Here is a 23,430-nt window from a genome sequence, read left to right as displayed (position 1 = left end):
AAAAAAAAAAAAGTCTGAAGGCATTGTTCATAGCCTTCTAGCGTCCAGTACTGTGGAGACATCTGCTGCCAGTATGATTCTTATTCCTTTATAGGAAGGGTGGCTATACATCCTGGTTTGTCTGGAATACCTTCAAATTTATCTTATAATAGTACATGCTTTTATTCCCAAAAATATCCTTCTTTGTTGATTAATTATAGAATCACCTTATTTGTAAGTGACCTGGTTTTTGTTTTTTGGAAGCTTTTAGGGTATTCTTATACCTGGTGCTCTGAGAATTCACAAGGCTGTGTTGAGAGTTCAGTTAATTTTTTCCCCCCCATTTATCCGCTCAGTACTCAGCAGGCCCTTTCAATTTGAAGACTAGTGTTCATCAGCTCTGGGATATCTTATTGCAGAATACTTCAGTAATTTTTACCTCTTCATTCTCTTTGTTCTTTCTTTCTAAAACTCCTTTTAGTGGAACTTGGTCTTTGGGATTAATTTGACACCCAATTAGAAAAACAAAAACTTTTTAACCTCCTGTTCTCTACTTCATTGCTTTTGCTTTCCTTTCTGGGAAAATATTCCCAACCTCATTTTCTAATACATCTGTTGACTTTTATTTTCAGGTGTTACTAACTTCCAAGAGCTTTTTCTTATTTTCAGTCCTTCTGTATACCATACTATTCTTGTTTCATCAACAAGATGGTCTCTTTCATCCCTTTGAGAATATTAATTACATATGCATATTTAAAGTGTTTCCTACATTGTCTATCTCCATTTCATACCCCCCTCACACACACTTTCTGTTTTCATCTCTCACTGTGATTTTTTCCCCTCAAATATCTGGTGATCTAGAGCTTTATTTTCTGTCTGGATTTTTGGTTCTGATACATCTTCCTGCTTCTAGTTTTTTTCCATCAATACATTCTAAACATTGGCACTAGATTTAACATTATGAAACAGATCTGATTATCCCATTCACTTGCATAAAAATCTGAATGGGTCTTCAGAGATCTGGATAATGTCTAAACCACTTAGCGTGGCACACAGGGCAGTGGCAGTGAGGTACAGTGTTTTCTAGAGCTGCTGTCATGCCACAAATTTAGTGGCTTAAAACAACAGGAATTTAGTCTCATAGTTAATAGAAGCTAAAAGTTGGAATCAGCATTACTGGGCTGAAATCAAGGTGTTGCCAGGGCTGAGCTCCCTCCTTCTAGAGAAGAAGCTGTTCCCGCCTCTTCTAGCTCTTCTAGCCTCTTCAGCTTCTGGGACTGCTGCAGTCCGTTGCTCCACTCGAGGCTTCTAGGCCAGCGTCTTCAAATCTCTTTGCTTCATCTTCACTGTGTATGTCAAATCTAGTGCTTCTGTCTTACAGGGACACTTGTGATGGCATTTAGGGCCCACTGGGTAATCGACGATTGTCTCCCCATCTCAAAAGCCTTAATTTAATAACACCTGCAAAGACCCATTTTCCAAATAAGGTAACATTTACAGGTTCCAGGGATTAGGACCTGATACCTTTGAGGTCGTTAATCAGCCTACAATGAATACTTAGAGTTTTCTTAAATTGCCCTTTTCTTGAATACCTCTGCTTTTCCAAATACTATTACTGCCTGCAGTTTCTTCTCTTGCCTCCTTGGCCAAAAATGAATGCATCATTAAATCTTTGTTGCGGAGATTCAACAATTATTGAGGGTCAATTGAATACTAGGACTTGTATTATTAGAAAACAAAACAAGGTAAAGTAAACATGCACCTGTGTCAAACCTTCTCTGCGGCAAATTACTCAGAAGGGATTCACTAAGTCATAGGAATTTACACTTTTAGCTTTTGCTGCCAAAGTGCTCTCCAAAGTGGCTGCACTTCCCCTAATAATGCCAAGAGCGATCTTGTTTCCTATATCCTTGCCAATACTTGTGATTTTTTTTATTAAAAGAAATCTGATAGGGGAAAATTACATTGTTTTAACTTGCATTTCCTGGATAACTAGTGATGTTGACCATTTTTTTCAAAGTTAATAGGCGTTTGGATTTTTTCTCTGAATGTGCATAGCGCATTTTTTCTATTGGTTGCCTTCTATTTATAGAAATTCGACAAATATGGATATGTATTGTTCATATATGTTGTTGCTGTCCTCATTTACATACTGAGTAAACTGGCACAAGAAATAAGTAAATTGATAAGGTGCCCCCCTCACTCCCCATGGACAGATGGATAGATGAATGAAGATAGATGAATGAAGAAATGAATGAATGCGTCTAGAATCATAGCTATTAAAAAACAGAGCCGGGATTTTGGACCCACATATATCTGGTTTTAAGGCCTGTCCCTTTTAAAGTACATCTGGCTGCCTTGTAGCGAATGAGGAAATTAATAGTGAGGCAGTGGTGTGCTGAATTTTGACTCAAAATACTTAACCATTACTTACTAGCTCTGTGAGTTTGGGCTGATGTTAATATATTTTTTAAAGTAACTGTAATGATTCCTAACCTATCTGCTTTGAAGGTGATTGAGAAAATCATTGAGATGATATACAAAAGTATGGTATATACAATGAAATACTATTATAAAACTTACTAATTCTCCTTGACCATCATAACAGTGAGTGAAAAAACTCAACATACTTTATAAAAGTTTTGGATATACCTTTTTTAAAAAGGTAGACTTTATTTTTTAAGAGTAGTTTCAAGTTCACAACAAAATTGAGCAGAAGGTAGTGAGATTTCCCAGGTATCCCCTGTCCTCCCATATGCACAGCCTCCCCCGGTTTCAGCGTCCTGCACCAGAGTGGTACATTTATTACGATCGATGAACCTACACTGATGCATTGTTATCACGCACAGTCCTCAGTTTACATTAGAGGTCACTCTTGGTGTTGTACGTTCCATGGATTTTAGCAAATGTGTAATGTCGTATATCTACCATTATAGTATCGTACAGAGTAGTTCCACTGCTCTGAAAATCCTCTCTGCTCTGCCTGTTCATCCCTTCTTTCTCCTTAACCCTAGGCAACATTTTGCTGTCTCAGTAGTCCCAATCCTGTCTCCGTAGCTTTGCCTTATCCAGAATGTCATATAGTTGGAATCATATAGTATGTAACCTTTCAGATTGACTTCTTTCACTTAGTAATCTGCATTTGGGTTTCCTCTATCTTTTCATGGCTTAATGGCTCATTTCTTTTTAGTGCTGAATAACATTCCATTGCCTGGATGTAGCAGTTACACATTCACTTGCTGAAGGACATCTTGGTTACTTCCAAATTTTGGCATTTACAAATAAAGCTGGTATAAACAGTTGTGTGCAGCTTTTTTGTCTAGACATACATTTTCAACTCATTTGAGTAAATACCAAGGAGATCAGTTTCCGGATCATACGGTAAGAGTCTGTTTAGTTTTGTAAGAAACTGCCCAACTGTCATCCAAAGTGGCTGCACCATTCTGCATTCCTACCAGCAGTGAAGGAGAGTTCCTGTTGCTCTGCATTCTTGTAGCATTTAGTGATGTTAGTATTTTGGATTTTGGTTATACTAATAGGTGTGTAGTGGTATATACAACATGCTTTTTTGGTAAAAGTTTACATGATAAAATGTCATTTGCTAGTATAATAGATGATGTTTCCAGAAAAACTCAACAGAAATTTTCCCGTGAGGTTTGGAGATAGAGATATCTCCAGGAAAAGGTTGATATTTGGCTCTATGATTAACCAGATGAGGAGTGGTAATGCTTGCCTTCATGTGTTTGTTTTGACAGATATTGAAACAAAGGCACGTATTTGACGGCACTAGTACCTCCTACCATTGTCAACCGGTAAAATGTTTAATTTTATTTAACTACAAAGTTTCTATTATTAGGTGTAAAATGTATTAAGTTAAAACCAAGTGTGGGTAAACTGTCAAAGAAAAAATTATTTTCTCTCCATTTTGTGATTGTAGAATTATGAAAGTTATGAGAAAGTAGCTTTTATACTAATTTTAATTCCATGTAAGCCCATTGGAACATTGAGCCATGTTATTCAGCAATATTATTGATATTTAACCTTCCTTTCCTCAATTTGAATATCACTAAGCATCTTTGCAAAAGTTTGAACCTCAGTATCCTCTTTATTTGGCAAAGTTTAGCCCTAATTAGACTGGTAGCACCATGTCAACACGTGATGGTCCTTTGAAATTTGTGTTTTATTTAAAATTTCAAACTGGACATTTTAACAGAAATTGTAGGTTGAAGGCCAGTAAAACAGTGGATTTGTTGTTGTTGCTTTTTGTTTGTTTTTTAGCATCTTTATTGGAGTATAACTGCTTTACAATGGTGTGTTAGTTTCTGCTGTAGAACAAAGTGAATCAGCTGTACATAAACAATATCCCTATATCTTCTCCCTCTTGCATCTCCCTCCTACCCTCCCTATCCTACCCCTCTAGGTGGACACAAAGCATCTAGCTGATCTCCTTGTGCTATGTGGCTGCTTCGCACTAGCTGTCTGTTTTACGTTTGGTAGTGTATATATGTCCATGCCACTCTAGTCTCTAGGTCCATCCACCTCACTACAGGTAACTCAATTTCGTTTCTGTTCATGGCTGAGTAATATTCCGTTGTATATATGTGCCGCATCTTCTTTATCCATTCATCTGTCGATGGACACTTAGGTTGCTTCCGTGTCCTGGCTATTGTAAATAGAGCTGCAGTGAACATTGTGGTGCATGACTCTTTTTGAATTATGGTTTTCTCAGGGTATATGCCCAGTAGTGGGATTGCTGGGTCACATAGTAGCTCTATTTTTAGTTTTTTAAGGAACTTCCATACTGTTCTCCATAGTGGCTGTATCAATTTACATTCCCAGCAGCAGTGCAAGAGGGTTCCCTTTTCTCCACACCCTCTCCAGCATTTATTGTTTCTAGATTTTTTGATGATGGCCATTCTGACTGGTGTGAGATATCTTATTGTAGTTTTGATTTGCATTTCTCTAATGATTAATGAAGTTGAGCACTCTTTCATGTGTTTGTTGGCAATCTGTATATCTTCTTTGGAGAAATGTCTATTTAGGTCTTCTGCCCATTTTTGGATTGGGTTGTTCGCTGTTTTGATATTGAGCTGCATGAGCCGCTTGTAAATTTTGGAGATTAATCCTTTGTCAGCTGCTTCATTTGAAAATATTTTCTCCCATTCTGAGGGCTGTCTTTTGGTCTTGTTTATGGTTTCCTTTGCTGTGCAAAAGCTTTTAAGTTTCATTAGGTCCCATTTGTTTATTTTTGTTTTTCTTTCCATTTCTCTAGGAGGTAGGTCAAAAAGGATCTTGCTGTGGTTTATGTCATAGAATGTTCTGCCTATGTTTTCCTCTAAGACTTTTATAGTGTCTGGCCTTACATTTAGGTCTTTAATCATTTTGAGTTTATTTTTGTGTATGGAGTTAGGGAGTGTTCTAATTTTATTCTTTTACATGTAGCTGTCCAGTTTTCCAAGCACTACTTATTGAAGAGGCTGTTTTTTCCTCCACTGTATATTCTTGCCTCCTTTATCAAAGATAAGGTAACCATATGTGCGTGGGTTTATCTCTGGACTTTCTGTCCTGGTCCATTGATCAGTATTTCTGTTTTTGTGCCAGTACCATACTGTCTTGATTACTGTAGCTTTGTAGTATAGTCTGAAGTCAGGGAGCCTGATTCTTCCAGCTCCGTTTTTCTTTCTCAAGATTGCTTTGGCTATTCCGGGTCTTTTGTGTTTCCATACAAATTGTGAAATTTTTTGTTCTAGTTCTGTGAAAAATGCCAGTGGTAGTTTGATAGGGATTGCATTGAATCTGTAGATTGCTTTGGGTAGTAGAGTCATTTTCACAATGTTGATTCTTCCAATCCAAGAACATGGTATATCTCTCCACCTGTTTGTATCATCTTTAATTTCTTTTATCAGTGTCTTATAGTGTTCTGCATACAGGTCTTTTGTCTCCTTAGGTAGGCTTATTCTTAGGTATTTTATTCTTTTTGTTGCAGTGGTAAATGGGAGTGTTTCCTTAATTTCTGTTTCAGATTTTTCATTATTAGTGCATAGGAATGCAAGAGATTTCTGTGCATTAATTTTTTATACTGCTACTTTACCAAATTCATTGATTAGCTCTAGTAGTTTTCTGGTAGCATCTTTGGGATTCTCTATGTGTAGACATGTCATCTGCAAACAGTGACAGCTTTACTTCTTCTTTTCCGATTTGGATTCCTCTTATTTCTTTTTCTTCTCTGATTGCTGTGGCTAAAACTTGCAAAACTATGTTGAATAAGAGTGGTGAGAGTGGGTAACCTTGTCCTGTTCCTGGTCTTAGTGGAAATGGTGTCAGTTTTTCACCATTGAGAACAATGTTGGCTGTGGGTTTGTCTCATATGGCCTTTATTATGTTGAGGTAAGTTCCCTCTTTGCCTCCTTCCTGGAGAGTTTTTATCATAAATGGGTGTTGAATTTTGTTAAAAGCTTTCTCTGCATCTATTGAGATGATCATATGGTTTTTCTCCTTCAATTTGTTAATATGGTGTATCACACTGATTGATTTGCGTATATTGAAGAATCCTTGCATTCGTGGGATAAACCCCTCTTGATCATGGTGTACGATCCTCTTAATGGGCTGTTGGATTCTGTGTGCTAGTATTTTGTTGAGGATTTTTGCATCTATGTTCATCAGTGATATTGGTCTGTAGTTTTCTTTTTTTGTGACATATGTCTGGTTTTGGTATCAGGGTGATGGTGGCCTCGTAGAATGAGTTTGGGAGTGTTCCTCCCTCTGCTATATTTTGGAAGAGTTTGAGAAGGATAGATGTTAGCTCTTCTCTAAATGTTTGATTGAATTCGCCTATGAAGTCATCTGGTCCTGGGCTTTTGTTTGTTGGAAGATTTTTAATCACAGTCTCAGTTTCAGTGTTTGTGATTAGTCTTTTCATATTTTCTGTTTCTTCCTGGTTCAGTCTGGGAAGGTTGTGCTTTTCTAAGAATTTGTCCATTTCTGCCAGGTTGTCCATTGTATTGGCATGTAGTTGCTTGTAGTAATCTCTCATGATCCTTTGTATTTCTGCAGTGTCAGTTGTTGCTTCTCCTTTTTCATTTCTAATTTTATTGATTTGAGTCTTCTCCCTTTTTTTCTTGATGAGTCTGGCTAACGGTTTATCAATTTTGTTCATCTTCTCAAAAGAACCAGCTTTTAGTTTTACTGATCTTTGCTATTGTAATCTTCGTTTCTTTTTCATTTATTTCTGATCTGATCTTTATGATTTCTTTCCTTGTGCTAACTTTGGGGTTTTTTTGTTCTTTCTCTAATTGCTTTAGCTGTAAGGTTAGGTTGTTTATTTGAGATGTTTCTTGTTTCTTGAGATAGGATTGTATTGCTGTAAATTTCCTTCTTAGAACTGCTTTTGCTGCGTCCCATAGGTTTTGGTTCGTCGTGTTTTCATTGTCATTTGTTTATAGGTATTTTTTGATTTTCTCTTTGATTTCTTCAGTGATCTCTTGGTTATTTAGTGTATTGTTTAGCCTTCATGTGTGTATTTTTTTTTTTTTTTTTACAGATTTTTTTTCCTGTAATTGATGTCTAGTCTCATAACGTTGTCGTTGGAAAAGATACTTGATAAGATTTCAGTTTTCTTAAATTTACCAGTGCTTGATTTGTGACCCAAGATATGATCTGTCCTGGAGAATGTTCCATGAGCACTTGAGAAGAAATTGTATTCTGTTGTTTTTAGATGGAATGTCTTATAAATATCAGTTAAGTCCATTGTGTTTAATGTATCATTTAAAGCTTGTGTTTCCTTATTTATTTTCATTTTGGATGATCTGTCCATTGGTGAAAGTGGGGTGTTAAAAGTCCCCTACTGTGATTGTATTACTGTCGATTTCCCCTTTTATGGCTGTTAGCATTTGCCTTAAGTATTGAGGTCCTCCTGTTTGGGTGCATAAATATTTACAATTGTTATATCTTCTTCTTAGATGATCCCTTGATCATTATGTAGTGTCCTTCTTTGTCTCTTCTAATAGTCTTTATTTTAAAGTCTATTTTGTCTGATATGAGAATTGCTACTCCAGCTTTCTTTTGATTTCCATTTTCATGGAATATCTTTTTCCATCCCCTCACTTTCAGTCTGTACGTGTCCCTAGGTCTGCTATGGGTCTCTTGTAGACAGCATATACATGGTCTTGTTTTTGTATCCATTTAGTCAGTCTGTGTCTTTTGGTTGGAGCATTTAATCCATTTACATTTAAGGTAATTATTGATATGTATGTTCCTCTTACCATTTTCTTAATTGTTTGGGTTTGTTATTGTAGGTCTTTTCCTTCTCTTGTGTTTCCTGCCTAGAGAAGTTCCTTTACCATTTGTTGTAAGGCTGGTTTGGTGGTGCTGAATTCTCTTAGCTTTTGCTTGTCTGTAAAAGTTTTAATTTCTCTGTTGAATCTGAATGAGATTCTTGCATGGTAGAGTGATCTTGGTTGTAGGTTTTTCTCTTTCATCAGTTTACATATGTCCTGCCGTTCCCTTCTGGCTTACAGATTTTCTGCTGAAAGATCAGCTGTTAACCTTATGGGGATTCCCTTGTATGTTATTTGTTGCTTTTCTCTTGCTGCTTTTAATATTTTTTCTTGCTATTTAATTTTTGATAGTTTGATTAATATGGTCTTGGCATGTCTCTCCTTGGATTTATCCTATATGGGACTCTCTGTGCTTCTTGGACTGATTATTTCCTTTCCCATATTAGGGAAGATTTCAACTGTAATCTCTTCATATATTTTCTCAGTCTCTTTTTTTATCTCTTCTTCTTCTGGGACTCTTGTAATTTGAATGTTGGTGCATTTAATGTTGTCCCAGAGGTCTCTGAGAAAGTCCTCAATTCTTCTCATTCTGTTTTCTTTATTCTGCTCTGCAGTAGTTATTTCCAGTTTTTATCTTCCAGGTCACTTACCCATTCTTCTGCCTTAGTTATTCTGCTATTGATTCCTTCTAGAGAATTTTTAATTTCATTTATTGTGTTGTTCATCATTGTTTGTTTGCTCTTTAGTTCTTCTAGGTCCTTGTTAAATGTTTCTTATATTTTGTCCATTGTGTTTCCAAGATTTTGGATCATCGTTACTCTCATTACTCTGAATTCTTTTTCAGGTTGACTGCCTATTTCCTCTTCATTTGTTTGGTCTGGTGGGTTTTTACCTTGCTCCTTCATCTGCTTTGTATTTCTCTGTTTCTCATTTTGCTTAACTTTCCTCGCTTGGGGTCTCCTTTTTGCAGGCTGCGAGTTGGTAGTTCCCGTAGTTTTTGGTGTCTGTCCCCAGTGGGTAAGGTTGGTTCAGTGGGTTGTGTAGGCTTCGTGGTGGAGGAGACTGGTGCCTTTGTTCTGGTGGATGAGGCTGGATCTTGTCTTTCTGGTAGGCAGGACCATGTCTGGTGGTGTGTTTTGCGGTGTCTGTGAACTTACTGTGATTTTAGGTAGGCTCTGTGCTAATGGATGGGGCTGTGTTCCTGTCTTGCTAGTTGTTTGGCATGGAGTGTCCAGCAGTGTAGCTTGCTGGTCATTGAGCGGAGCTGGGTCTTAGCATCGAGATGGAGACCTCTGGCAGAGCTTTCGCTATTTGATGTTATGTGGAGCTCGGAGGTCTCTGGTGGACCAGTGTCCTGAACTCGGCTCTCCCACCTCAGAGGCTCAGGCTTGGCACCCAGCTGGGGCACCAAGACTCTGTCAGCCACCCGGATGAACTGTGCCCTGAAGAGCAAGCATATCTTCTACCACCTGGTTATGAGGTTTAGAAAGTGAAATGAATGCCATTGCATTGTAGGCGTTCAAAAACTCGCTTTCCGTGGATCCTCAAGTGCCGGAAGACCTGGCTTCACATGGACCATAGACGTCGTATGCCTGTGCCTGCGCCCACTGCATCCGCATGTGTCCAGCAGTGGAGTTTTTGTTAACCTGTAGCAAGATCTTCCTGTTAATTAGTTGTCATGGGGTAAAATATAGCATAATTTTATTCTTTACTTACTGTGACTTGTGAAGTGAATTAGAGTTTGTGAAATTTTGGGGCAAGAATTTAAGGATCATGTGTCCAGGAAGTTTTTAGCATTCTGAGAAGTGAGGGTAAAGTTGGTTAGAACCGTTATAAGGAAGAGTCTGTGTTGTGTAAGTGCTTTGCAAATATAAGAGCAGTAAGCGTTTTATCTCTTAGAATCATGATTGTTGACATTTATCTTCTATTTCAGAAGATCATTTCAGAATCTTTGCCCACAACTGTTGAGTTTACTGATTTTACATTTTCTACTGATTTTAAGAAATTACATGAAGAATGTTTATTACTAAAAACTGTAAACAGTATAAGAGTGTGTAGGTAAAAGGAATCTTCCCTGTCTCCTGTTTATTTTGCTAGAGGTTACCCCTTACCAATTTGGAATGTGTCCTTCTAGACTTTTTACGTGCATATCCAAGGTTACCATCTTTTAATGAAGCAGATATGATGGAGAAAGGCGAATACCTTGCCCGTTGGTGTGCCTTTGTTTTACTTTAGACATTTCTTTGCCTATATCTTCTTGAGCGATATACTTGGCTAAATGAAGAATGCTTTGAAGTGACTAAATATATTGGAACACTGTTATTTTCTCTACAAATTTCTTTTAGCGAACATAAAAGGGAAATTCTTTGGAAACCCCAAACTTCAAATTTCTAGCTAAGAACAGATCAACATAGTTTAGATTTACATTGAAATTAAAATCGCAAAGTTAATTTACTGTGTACTGAACAACAGGTATTAAAGAGTAAAGCATTTATATAAATGACTTCAATTAGTGTTGCCTTTATTGAGGGTCAGCTAGATTGGGGTAGAGAAAGAAGTGGTTTTGGAAGTTTAGTCCATCTGTTTAGGGTGGGGGAGGGAAACAGTGCATGGAGAAAAAAGTGCTGTGGCAGAGTGACAAAGGTAACTTTGTCTCTCATAATTTTGCCTAGACTTGATCAGGTATCCAAAAAGAGGAAAAGAAATTCATCATTTTATGTAGGCTAACTGTATTATGAAGTAAATAGAATTTCATGGGCTATTTGAGAAATCCAGTGTCTGGAATTATAAAACTTAGAACTCCACCTCTTCACATTTGGGAACTACTCATATTCAGAAGTTTTGTGACTTAAGATATGATGTAAAAATTGACCTGATTCACTTGTGTGCATATCCTTTGTGTAGTTGTTAGATTGAAGCATTTAAAACTCCTTAAGAAATTTGGAGAAGCAGATTTTGATTTGGGTTTTATTTTAATGCTACTTATTAGTAGTCCCCCCAAAAAATGACATGTAGAATTTAAAAGAGAATATTAACAAGTAGAATTGTATGTGAATAAATTTAGATTCATTATCATTGCTATTCAGTAGTGTTTTAAATCTATGTTACAGATTCACAGCAAGTTGATTACTCTTTTTCTTGATGTTCAGTTATACTTATTAAAAAAAGGGAAATTCTGTCCATGATTCTAGTGATTCATACTTAAATATTTTATAGAGTAGACAAGTTTTGATGGCCTTCAGGATTTCATCACTTACTTGATCCAGTAGTCCATATTCAGCTGGTAGCAGAAAGTGTTACTTTGTGCATTTAGTTGTGCAGTAGAGAGAAATTATTCAGAGTATTTTCATTTGTATTTCAGTGAAAATGATGCATATTATAAGTTTGCAAGGAGATGGGGACAGCAGCGGTTTTGCCACTCCCTTGGTGTAACACGAAAAGGTTTCTTAGAGTCAGGCCAAATACTGCTCATACGTATTGAAGGTGGATTCCTTTTTTTTTTAACACCTTCTGTTTTTAAAACACAATCTAGTTTTTGAACATTGATGGAAAAACTGCAGAGGCCAGAAAACTGAGCACATCGGAGAGTGGTGGAGAGGAGTGGGAAGACAACGCTTTATCTTAGTAGCTTTGATTTTGAAACCTGTTTAGATAAAACTTTATTAATGGTAAAATAAATGAGGATTTATGGAAAGAAGAAAATATTTTATGTAAATTAAACAAGGAAAAAATCATGAATAAAATACAAGTAAAAGACTATTGACTAAAGGAAGTAGTTGAATGTTTAAACCTTATTCTTAGCTATCATTCAGATAGTATAAATAATGAAGTTGATGTAATGTTGTGATACAGGTCATTCATCCAGTTCTGTGTATTTCCACAGTGTACTTATAATGTCTAATTATATATGTTATTTGCTTTTTCTTAAGTTTGATTTTAACTGATATGCCAAAATTTAGATAAGAAGGGCTTTTGGGGTAAGGAGGTGAAAAAGGAAATAGCTAAAGAATCTTACTGAACAATTTATAAATCCTTGGAATTGAAAGAACAGGTATAGAGTCAGACTGGATAGTTTTCAGTAGAATTTAGATTGCAAAATTATTCTAGCATTTTATTATTTTTTCTTTTTTACTGGAAGCATTTAAAAATTATCTTAGATTAAATTATCCTGAAAATCTTAATTTAGACACTTGAATCTCTTCATATTCCTAAAGGCTAAACTTACCTGAAGTTCTTTCTTTTCTCAAACGTGCATACTTTGCTCATTATAAGCACATTTAGTTTGCTGACATATTTCATATGTTTGGAACTATTAAGCCTTTGAATTTTCTTTAATTTTATTTTAAATTTTACTCTAGGGAAGAAAATAGGTAAGTTCAAAAGGGAAATTGTTAATACAGCTAAATCAACCTTCACTTAAAAATTAGGCCATCTGGGGAATTCCTTGGTGGTCCAGTGGTTAGGACTCTGTGCTTTCACTGTGGAGGGCCCAGAGTCGATCCCTGGTCGGGGAACTAAGATCCCACAAGCTGCACGTTGTGGGGCCTCCCAAAAAAAACATTAGGCCATCTGTTTACTATCCTAGGTATGGGTTCATGTAATACTATATATAGCACTTAGCTGGATTGAGTTGGAATTATAAAGACCCTCAAGTACCAACCAGCCAAGCTGATGTCATTATATAATTTAATAGTTCACGTTCTCCTGAAATGTTTATATAATTGGCCCTCATTAGCCATTTTGTGTGAGATCACTGGAATAAATAAGGAATAGTCCTAAAGGGGAAATAGTCCTATTTAATATATGTTTTAATATAGTCAAGGAATTCAATTCTTGGCCGGTTAGTACTTACTGGTAAGTATTGTTAATAATGTCAAAACAATGCTAGTAAGTAGGTGTCCTAAGTTTGGTTTCTCTGCCGTGCCATTTGGGTAATGTAATAGTGACTAACATGCCATTCTCCCCATTCCCCTTCAATGAATCAACCTTGAACAAAATTCTCAATGAATCAACCTTGAACAAAATTCTAATGTAAAAAGCTGTACTTTTGTATAGAGAATTTCATTATCACTTCTTTTGGATATAATAAGAGGAGGGTATATGTCTTGGGAAGGTAAGTAGAAAGCAGAGTAGGGGTAGGTTTTCCCATAGATGAGGAAGTTGAGGCAAAATGATTCAGAACCCTGAACCTGGGGCTTGTGTATGTGTGTTTGTCTGGGCGGGAACTGTTTGGTGAACAGCCACACGTAATGAGATAGATGAATGGACTCTAGAGCCACCTCTTAGTACTTCCCTTTGTGTTGCTGGGTCCAGGTATGAGGTTGTTAAGGGTGGACCTAAACCCCTGAGAGTTAGGGAAACTTGTTGAGGATCATATTCTTTAGGTGTATGGGGGCTGTGTAAGTTGAATTGGTTAAACAGAGTTGGTCCTGAGTTGTGTTCCACATGTATTCTCTACCTTTGGGACTGGAGTGGGATCCAGGGAGTGGGATTCAATAGTTCTGTGTTGTAAAATCCAAGGACTTAAAATTTTTGCATGGAGTACTAGACATGAGGAAAAAATATTAGTATATGTATTTTCTTAAACATAAATTTGTAATCATCTAACTAAAGCTCATGGAGAGAAATTCCCAAAACTGACTGGCTAGCTAAGGAGGCTCAATGGACTAGTACCAATTCCAAATACAAGATGTGTTAAGCGTCATTATTTTTGCTTACTATTTTATAAGGGACTTCATGGATGTATATATGGTTTCAGCTTCTTCTTACCTTTGAATCTTTATTTAATCAATAATAATAGCAGCTGAGACTTGAGTGCTTATTATGAGACAGTTGTTATATTCTTTACATGTATTAACTGTTTATGTGATACAGATATTATTTTCCACATTTTACAGATGAGGGAACTAAAGCTTAGAAAGGTAATTTACCTAAGGTGACATTTCGTAAGTAGTAGAGCAAAGTGTCAAACCCAGTGTGTTGGGACTTTCCTGGTGGCTCCGTGGTTAAGAATCCGCCTGCCAATGCAGGGGACGCGGGTTCGAGCCCTGGTCCGGGAAGATCCCACACGCCGCGAAGCAGCTAAGCCCGTGTACCACAACTACTGAGCCTGAACTTTAGAGCCCACGAGCCACAACTACTGAGCCCATGTGCCACGACTACTGAAGCTTGTGTGCCTAGAGCCCGTGCTTTGCAACAAAGAGAAGCCACCGCAATGAGAAGCCCGCGCACCGCGACAAAGAGTAGCCCCTGCTTGCCACAGCTAGAGGAAGCCCACGTGCAGCAACGAAGAACGCAGCCAAAAAAAAAAACAAACAAACAAAAACCCAGTCTTTTACTGAGAGCTTAGGCTGTGGAGCCAGAGTACAGCTGAATTGACTTCAGTACCTTCAGAATCAGGGGGGTATAAGAAATTATCAAGATAAAAATATTGATATTGGTATCCATAGTTTTGTATAAACAAATTTAAAGTGCTACTAAAACATACATTGTATTTTGTAATTTATGAAGAATGCTTTCACTTCTCTTTGTTTTTTCCCCAAAGGAGTTTTGTGAGGTATTTGTTATCACCCCAGTTGTACAGTGAACCTGAAGCTTGGGGGTGTAAATTGACTTGTCCCGTGTTATACAGCGAAAACGTGGGGGGCCAGCATCAAACCCACAGCGTAGCCTTAGTTCTGAAAGGAGCAGGTCTGTTGGAACAGTTTCTGTGTGCAATCAAACCAGTGTTGCAAGGAATAGAACCTTCAGTAGGTCATGTAAAAAGTATATAAGTGAAACAAGTACCTGTCTGCTTTGAAGCTCCACATGAAAAAGAACTTTGTACCCAAACCAGCTATGCTGATAATTAGCATTTACATGCCTTTGCATTTTTCCAGAGTCCCTTTTATCTACCGCACTTTACATTTTGTACATATGGGGAAATAAGGTACAGAAAAGTTATTTCATTAATAAAAGATCAGACTTAACTAGTGGTGGAGCCCAGGCTATAATTGGTTTGCTTACTTGGTGAAATTAATTTTAGGGTGACTAGCTCATTCTGGTTTGCCTGGAACTTCCCTGGTTTTAGTACTGAAAAGTCCTGTGTACCAGGAAACCCTGAAGTCCCCGGCAAACTAGAGTGGTTGGTCATCCCAATTTTCCCACTTTGTGGTGGATTGGGGATGGGAGTAGGGTTGCCATATAAAATACCAGGCACTTAGTTAAAGCTGAATTTCAGATAAATGTTGAATAATGGTTTACTGTATGTCCCAGATATTGCACGGACATATGTACACTGAAATTTGTTGTTTAACTGAAATTCAGCTTTACCTGGGCATCTTGTATTCTTATTTGTTAAATCTGGCAACCCTAAGGAAGAGTGAAAGGACATTCTAATGGGTAAAAAGACCACTTTACTGCTTCTTTTGTGTGGACCTCAGGTTTATACATTTACCTATGTAAGGGAGCATCATCCGGCAGTTTCCTTTTCTGGGGTACTTGACTCGTTCTTTTAGCCAAGTAGACATAGATGTGAGAGGTCAGGATGAATGCGTGAAACCACATTTTGCCAATGCATTAAAACTGGTGCGTGCGTGCGTGTGTGTGTGTGTGTGTGTGTGTGTGTGTGTGTGTGTGTCTTGGTTTGAGCAGTTAGTTCTCCTTTACATGGTGGGAAACTTAACCCAGATCTGAACCCCTCTCCTCTTTGTTGAATCAGTCTGTCCAACACCAGCACAATCTCACAGATCACCCATATCATCTTTAGACTATATGTATGTTAAAAAGTACTTTTGTTGTTAAGATAGTACGTTCACGTGATTCAAAATGAAAAGGAAGTAAAGGCTTTCCCTACCCCTTTCTTGCAACTCTTCTTTTTCTCACCATGGAGGCAATCTGATTAGAAAATGTTAGAATTTTTTTTTTGAAGTGGACCATTTTTAAAGTCTTTATTGAATTTGTTATAATATTGCTTCTGTTTTTATGGCTGGGAGGCATGTACGATCCTAGCTCCCCGACCAGGGATTGAACCTGCACCCCTTGCATTGGAAGGCAAAGTCTCAACCACTGGACCACCAGGAAAGTCCCGAAAATGTTAGAACTTTTGAAATGGAGTTTTAGAGTCTTCTCGTTGAGTGTTTTTTCTTTGTGTGTGTATGTGCGTTTGTGTGTGTGTGTTTTTAAGCAGGGAACTCTTTCCCTACCCCTTTTCCCTTCACCCCCAAAAGGAGAGGGATGTACCTTATAAAGAAGACAGAAATGGGTTCCTCAGGGCATTTAAATCTCCAGTGTTTGATGGTTGTCAGTACTTCTAAATCAGTCTGGGAGTCCTTTACATCAATAGAATATAGCCTTGAAATAGATCTAGTTGAATTCCGTCAACATTAATGGTAAGCAAATTAGGATTTAGTGACTTGGACAAGGACTCATAGTAATTGGTTGCAGAGCTGAGACTGGTGTAGGTGTGTATTTGTGTATCCTTGTGCCTGAATTTGTTTAAAATCCTTGTTCTGTAACAAGCAGAAAAAGGTATAAATTTCCTTGCCTAATTTCTTTGTGTCTTGTTTAATTTTATGCCGGGACCCAGCATTTTTTATTTTTTGAAAGAACGTCTGGCTTGGACTTTATTTCGAAAAGGAAAATGGAATAAAAGTTTTCAGACATATATCTGTATTTTCAGATTACTTTCTGTTATAGGTTATTATAAGATATTGAATGTAGTTCTTTGTGCTATACAGTAAATCCTTGTTGGTTATCTATTTTATATATAGTACTTTGTAGCTTTTAATCCCATACTCCTAATTTTTTCTCCCCCCACTTCCCCTTTGGTAACCATAAGTTTGTTTTCTACACCTGTGAATCTGTTTCTGTTTTGTATAGATCCATTTGTATTATTATTATTATTTTTACCCTTTGAGAAGGCTGAACTTTTTTTTTTGAAGTATAGTTGGTTTTCAATGTTGTGTTAGTTTCAGGTGTACAGCACAGTGATTCAGTTTTTATATATATAAAGAATATATATATAAAAATTCATTTATGTATGTATAAAGAATATATATACTCAGTTATGCATGTAAAGAATATATATATACTTTTCCAGATTCTTTTCCTTTATAGGTTATTACAAAATATTGAGTATAGTTTCCTGTACTGTACAGTAGGTCCCTGTTATCTATTTTATATATGATAATGTGTGTATGTTAATCCCAAATGCCTAATTTATCCTTTCTCCCCTTTCCCCTTTGGTAACCATAAATTTGTTTCTGTGTCTGCAGGTCTATTTCTGTTTCGTAAATAAGCTCATTTGTGTTTTTTTTTTTTTAAGATTCCACATATAAGTGATACCTATGATATTTGTCTTTCTCTGTTTGACTTACTCCACTTAGTAAGATATTCTCTAGATCCATCCATGTTTCTGCAAATGGCAATATTTCATTCTTTTTTATGGCTGGGTAGTATTCTATTTTGTGTGTGTGTGTGTGTGTGTGTGTATATATATATATATATATATGACATATTCTTTACCCATTCTTCTGTCAGTGGACATTTAGGTTGCTTCTGTGTTTTGGCTGTTGTAAATAGTGCTGCTGTGAACATTGGGGTGCATGTATCTTTTTGAATTAGAGTTTTCATCTTTTCCGGATATATGCCCAGGAGTGGAATTGCTGGATCATATTGCAGCTCTAATTTTAGTTTTTTAAGGAACCTCCGCACTGTTTTCCATAATGGCTGCAACAAATTATTGATATATTCCCACTGACAGTGTAGGAATATTTCACACCCTCTCCAGCATTTGTTATTTGTGGACTCTTTGATGGTAGCCATTCTGACAGGTGTGAGGTTGATACCTCATTGTAGTTTTGATTTGCATTTCTCTACTAATTGGTGGTGTTGAGCATCTTTTCATGTGCCTGTTGGCCAGCTGTATGTCTTCTTTGGAGAAATGTCTTCTGCCCATTTTTTGATTGGGTTGTTTGGGGTTTGTTTGATGTTGCGCTTTATGAGCTGTTTGTATAGCTGTTTGTATATTTTGGATATTAACACCTTGTCAGTCTCATCGTTGCAAATATCTTCTCCCATTCTGTAGGTTATCTTTTTATTTATGGTTTCCTTTGCTGTGTGAAAGTATTTAACTAGATTCCATTTGTTTATTTTTGCTTTTATTTGCTTTGGGAGACTGGTTAATTTATTCCTAGGTTTTTTTTTTTTGACATAATTTTAAATAAGAAATTTTTTTAACTGCTTTTCAGTTTTTAATTTATATTTATGGCAAAGACTTGAATTTTCCTCCCTCCTTTCTTCCTCCCTTTCTCCCCTTTTCTCTTTCTTTCCTTCCCTTTCTTCCTCCCTCCCTTCCAATATATGTCTTTAGGGTCAAAATCTTATTTTCTGAGGTTAGAATAAATATAAGCCTCATAGTTTTCTTGAATAGACCAAACTATTATTTCCTCATCACATTTCCTAGTTGCGAATTGAAAGTTCATTTAATCCAGATGGTAAAATGACTCATCCCTGTAAAAATGTCTTTAATAGACTTTCTGGCCCAGAATTTCTTGAGCTTTTTAATTTGTTGTATTAAGGAAGTAGTTAACATGGATCAGTGGGCTCAATTTTCAGCTGTACAGTCTAATTTCATTCATAGAATAGTAATAGCTGTGAGGTCAGAGTTCAAATTTTTAAATTTGTGAAAGATTGTATTAATATTTGAAGTTTTAAAAAGGAAAAATCTTTTTCAGTAAAGGAAGAGTGAGAACCAATGCAGTACTGAGTCAACATAGTAAATTAGCTTATATGTTGATATTTGTAAGAATTAAAAAAAACTTTCCTACAGTTAGGGTCTGGGTGTTTTTTGTTTGCTTTTTTGCAGCAGTGCACACAGTCAATGAATGTTTTAAAACCATTCTCCTGAAGCAGATGTGTATTTTTCATATTAGGATCTTAGCATTGGGAGGCAGAGAAGCAAACATGTTCATCAGAGGCAGGGTCCCGCCTCTAAAATTCTTTTCTGATAGCAAATCATAATTGCTGGCTGCATTTTCTATGACGATTCAGAAAAGTCTAGTTTCGGGAAGGAAGTCTTTCCTTCTGCCCTTCTTGACCCCAGTTTCTTATTTCAAAATAAGTAATTTGGATAATTTATCAGGACTCTTGGTTTCTGTAGAATGTATGTGACTGTGACTATTGTGGAAGGGAGAATCTATAAGTAGTGAAGGGCTTTTTATCTTTTTTTCCACCCCTTTTTTTAAAAGAGTTTAGGATGTGTGGGAAATTAAAAAGTTTGGGTTGGCTTTGGAGTCAAACATGTTGGTTAAAATTTCACCTCATCTGTTAGATGTGTCTTTGGGCACGATCTGTTTGAAAGTGGGTTTTTGTGACAATTAAATGAGATGATATGAAGCTCCCTACATAGTACTTGATTGCTTGGTACTCAGAATTGCTTCCCATTTATTGCAAGCCTGGTGAAAAATTCTAGTTATGCTTTACGCCAGCAAATGCAGATTTCTTGGTATTCATCGCTGTGCAATCCACTTATACCTCATTAGAAAATGCTAAGCTGTATTTTTTTCCAGATGTGAGTAGTTATATAGTATTGATGCATGTTTGGGTGTGTAGGCTACAAGGAAAATATAGAGGAGGAAATAGGACTGCGTGGTGGGTAAGGTTAAGCAAGAAATAAATTGTCTGTGGGCATCAGGATGCCTCCTCTGGAGCATTGTTTTGTCACCTCCTCTCTCTTTTTGGGTCACTCCCTCTGCCCTCAGTGAATTTGTAGGAGAATTTCCAAGTTTAGGGGTTCTTCCCCTGCTCTGGAAGTTGAACTTTCAGGTGGCTTTTCTTGGTGGGGGTGAGTGTGGAAGCGTAAAAGACTCTGTTGGCAGAGGGAATATAATTGTGTTAATTGACCTCTTCCCTCCTGTAGATGTTGCAGATGTCTTAGATTCAGAGTGACTCCCATTTCCATTGTTCAGTCTTCCAACTTGTGGAGGTTGATGGATTGAGATACTGCTGTGTTGCATCTCTCCTGAGCCTATGACCTTCTTGTAGATGAACCAGATCTAAGCAGGTAGAACCATGGAATATGATAGTATGAACTTGATCCCTTTGGCAGCCTATATACCCCGACCCCTCCCCTCCATAAATTCAGGCATTTATATTTTTTTCCCTGTTACTAAAACATGTTGTCTCTGGAAGCTGTTCATATGAGAATTTGTAGCTTTTTTTGGGGGGGGGCAGCATTTAAAGAAAAGTGGGGACTTAATATAGGTTGTATGACTGATATTTCTGATACCCCTTGGTAGCAATTTAAAACATAAAATTTTATCTTAACATCAGAATTTCATATACTCCTGAAGCATATTATTTGAAGGTGGTTATTAATCTCCATTACTTTATGCACAGTCATTTTCATAACCCCAACTTCTGTCTTCAGTGTTCTGACAGTTACCCACAATCCTGTCTGCCCTCCTTCCTCGTCCTCCACTCTCTCCAAGTCTCCCGTGTTCTTCTTCTCAAATAATAGAGGCCACACTTGGAGAGATTTTTCTTAAACTTCATCATTATGATTTTAAACAAAAGCTAAATAATATGAGATCTGAAAAACTTATTTTGATGCAATACAATTGACCATTTACATAAAACGTTTTAAAAACATATTTCAGGTGTTTGAACCTAGCTAGTTGTAATCACACAGTTTCACATTTAAAGATTTAGTGTTGGCTAATCTAGCATTGTGTAAATAATGATGGGTCATTTTCTTTTAGTGTTAAACTTGACTCATTTTGTTATTTTAATTAGCAGTTCTGAGAGCATTGGAAAGGTGGAAGTTATCATGGTCTTCAAAGATTAATGTACTTTGACCAATTATAGCTGCATTTAAATTTTTTTAGAATTAACAAGATATGTGGAAGTCCCTCCAGGTTAATTGCAGGTACATATAACTTGTTTGTGATGGCTGCATAATTGTCCACAAATAATCGTCCATAATTGTTTGTAATGGCTGTATAAGTTCTTTAGCCATTCTTTGATTTTAGATTTTCTGATTTTAATTGTTAAAATTTTCCACAATTTTCTGATCTAGTAGGATTTATTCAGCAATTCAAGAATTAGGCAGCATCCAATCTAGCAGACAGAAAGGAACTCCAAAGAGCTGTACAGAGCAAGAGGTTTTTGTAGATCACAATGAGCAGGAAAAAGGAAGTTATACTGGGCATTTGCTGATTGGTTAAAGCAGGCTTATTTTCCTTTACATGGTGCAAAGGGTGGTATTGGAGCTGGGTCAGGTAACTTGTGCTGAGCAGGCCAGACTGATTGGTTGACCTACGCCTGCCTTTTCTGGGAGAGCTGAGCATAGAAACTTAGCTAAGTTTTGCTTTGCTGACGTGGGGCTTAGCATGAGCGACTTCATCTTGGGCCTAATCTGATTAACAGTTTTTTTGCCTTTGAAACAGTACTACCACATCCTCCAAGCTGTGCCTTCAGACTGTACTACTTACCATACGTAATTCCTTTTCGTTACAGTCATCTATCCCCTTATTCCTTAAATATTAGAACCTCAGGCTTCCTATGACTCTACTGCTATCCTATCGTGATTCTTAGCGTTTTCAATCCTTCCAATACCACAGCCTTTCATTTCCTTAACCTCCTGTCCTTAAATGATCTCATATTCCAGTCTGCCTCTGCTTTCCCTTTCTCCGTTACTATAATCTAGACCTCCCCGTGATGGATAACCGTACGGCCTCAGCAGTCTCAACTTCAGACATTCTGCACAGACCATTACCTCCTGTGGTTCCAACTCACACCCTTGTAGCGCCTCACCTCCAAGAGTTCTATGACTAATTCCACTGATCTGTTTCCTCATAAATGCTTTCCCTCCTCGTGGCCTTCCTTTCTCAAGTTAAAATTGCCTTATCAGTCATTATACTGACTGCCTTGGAAACAGACTTAGTTTACTTATCTTTCCTTTCTTTACCCCTGTTTTGTTCTGGAACTTGCCTGGTGAAATCCCATCCTTGGTTAATCTAGCTCTCCCTGATCCATATTTATGCTCTGTCCACTGACCTTGGCTGGGAAGCACACAGCCAGCTTGATTGGTCTCCTTTCACATCCATGGCGGCTGACCTCAGGTGGGCCTTTCGAGCTGCCAGGCGATCCTGCTCTGTCCCCTGCTCCATGCACCCTCCTGCTTTCCTAGATGACTACTTTATACTTAATTTTTTTAAACTTTTTATTTTATATCGGAGTATAGCTGATTAACAGTGTTGTGATAGTTTCAGGTGCACAGCAAAGCAACTCAGCCATACATATACATGTATCCATTCTCCCCCAAATCTTTCTCCTTAATTTTTTAATACTTTCCTTTTTTCCTCCCTCTCAGCCAGTGATTTTTTTCTTCCTGTTACTCTGATAACATAGAAGCACCCAGAAGAGGATCTTCCACCAGCTCCTGTTAGCATTTCTACCCACTCACATGCATCTGCCTCCCTGTTCCTATCTAAGGCCAACCTCTTCCACTTGGGTACCATGCTCACCCTCTCCTACCCAAGGATGTGACTCTCTTCTGCACACAGTTGACTCTTGGTATCGGTGGGTTCTGTATCCATGGGTACAGAGAGCTGACTGTACTGTGCCGTTTTATGTAGAGGACTGGAGCATCCCACGGGGTCATGGAAACGGTCCTCTGAGGTTTCTGAGGAATGAGTGTAGTCCTTTCCTCTTTTGGGTCATAGCTATCACTATGCAGACAAGCTATACTATCTCCTATTTTTATTTTTTTGACTGCCACGTGTGGCTTGTGGGATCTTAGTTCCCTGACCAGAGATCGAGCCCGGGCCCTGCAGGGAAAGCTCCAAGTCCTAACCACTGGACTGCCAGGGAATTCCTGTTATCTCTTATTTTTGAAACAAAAGGAACCGCTTTGTCCTGTCCTATTACTTATTTCTCTACTCCTCTTCCTAGAGCTCTCTTCCTGTTCTTTCTCGAACTCTCTCCAGTTGGGCTTTGATCTTTAACCACAGTTCTTTTCAAGGTCAGTAGTGACCTCCGTGTTGTTAAATCCAGTGTCTGATTCCCAGTCCTCATTTTTTTTTATTTTTAAAAAATTGTAGTAAAATATACATAACAAAATGTACCATTGTAATCATCTTTGAGTGTATAGTAGGCATTAAGTATATTCACATTGTTCTGCCCCCATCACCAT

At 37.4% G+C, this 23,430-nt stretch overlaps 1 protein-coding gene across 2 annotated transcripts in view; it reads left to right on the top strand.

Moving 5' to 3' along the window:
- The window catches only part of ACSL3 (acyl-CoA synthetase long chain family member 3), an 81,005-nt gene that overhangs the window by 17,625 nt on the left and 39,950 nt on the right, over positions 1-23,430 (top strand). The window contains exon 2 of one of the 2 annotated variants that reach the window (XM_030835676.2): positions 3,735-3,791. The exons of the other annotated variant lie outside the window; for it this stretch is intronic. The gene's annotated coding sequence lies outside the window, so the exon portion shown is untranslated. The remainder of the gene's footprint in view (positions 1-3,734; positions 3,792-23,430) is intronic. 2 annotated transcript variants of the gene reach the window in all.

The sequence above is a fragment of the Globicephala melas genome, chromosome 7 (genome assembly GCF_963455315.2).
Source record: "Globicephala melas chromosome 7, mGloMel1.2, whole genome shotgun sequence".
Classification (NCBI taxonomy): domain Eukaryota; kingdom Metazoa; phylum Chordata; class Mammalia; order Artiodactyla; family Delphinidae; genus Globicephala; species Globicephala melas.
Note: the sequence above shows the minus strand (reverse complement) of the source record. Positions and strands in the feature narration are given on the sequence as shown.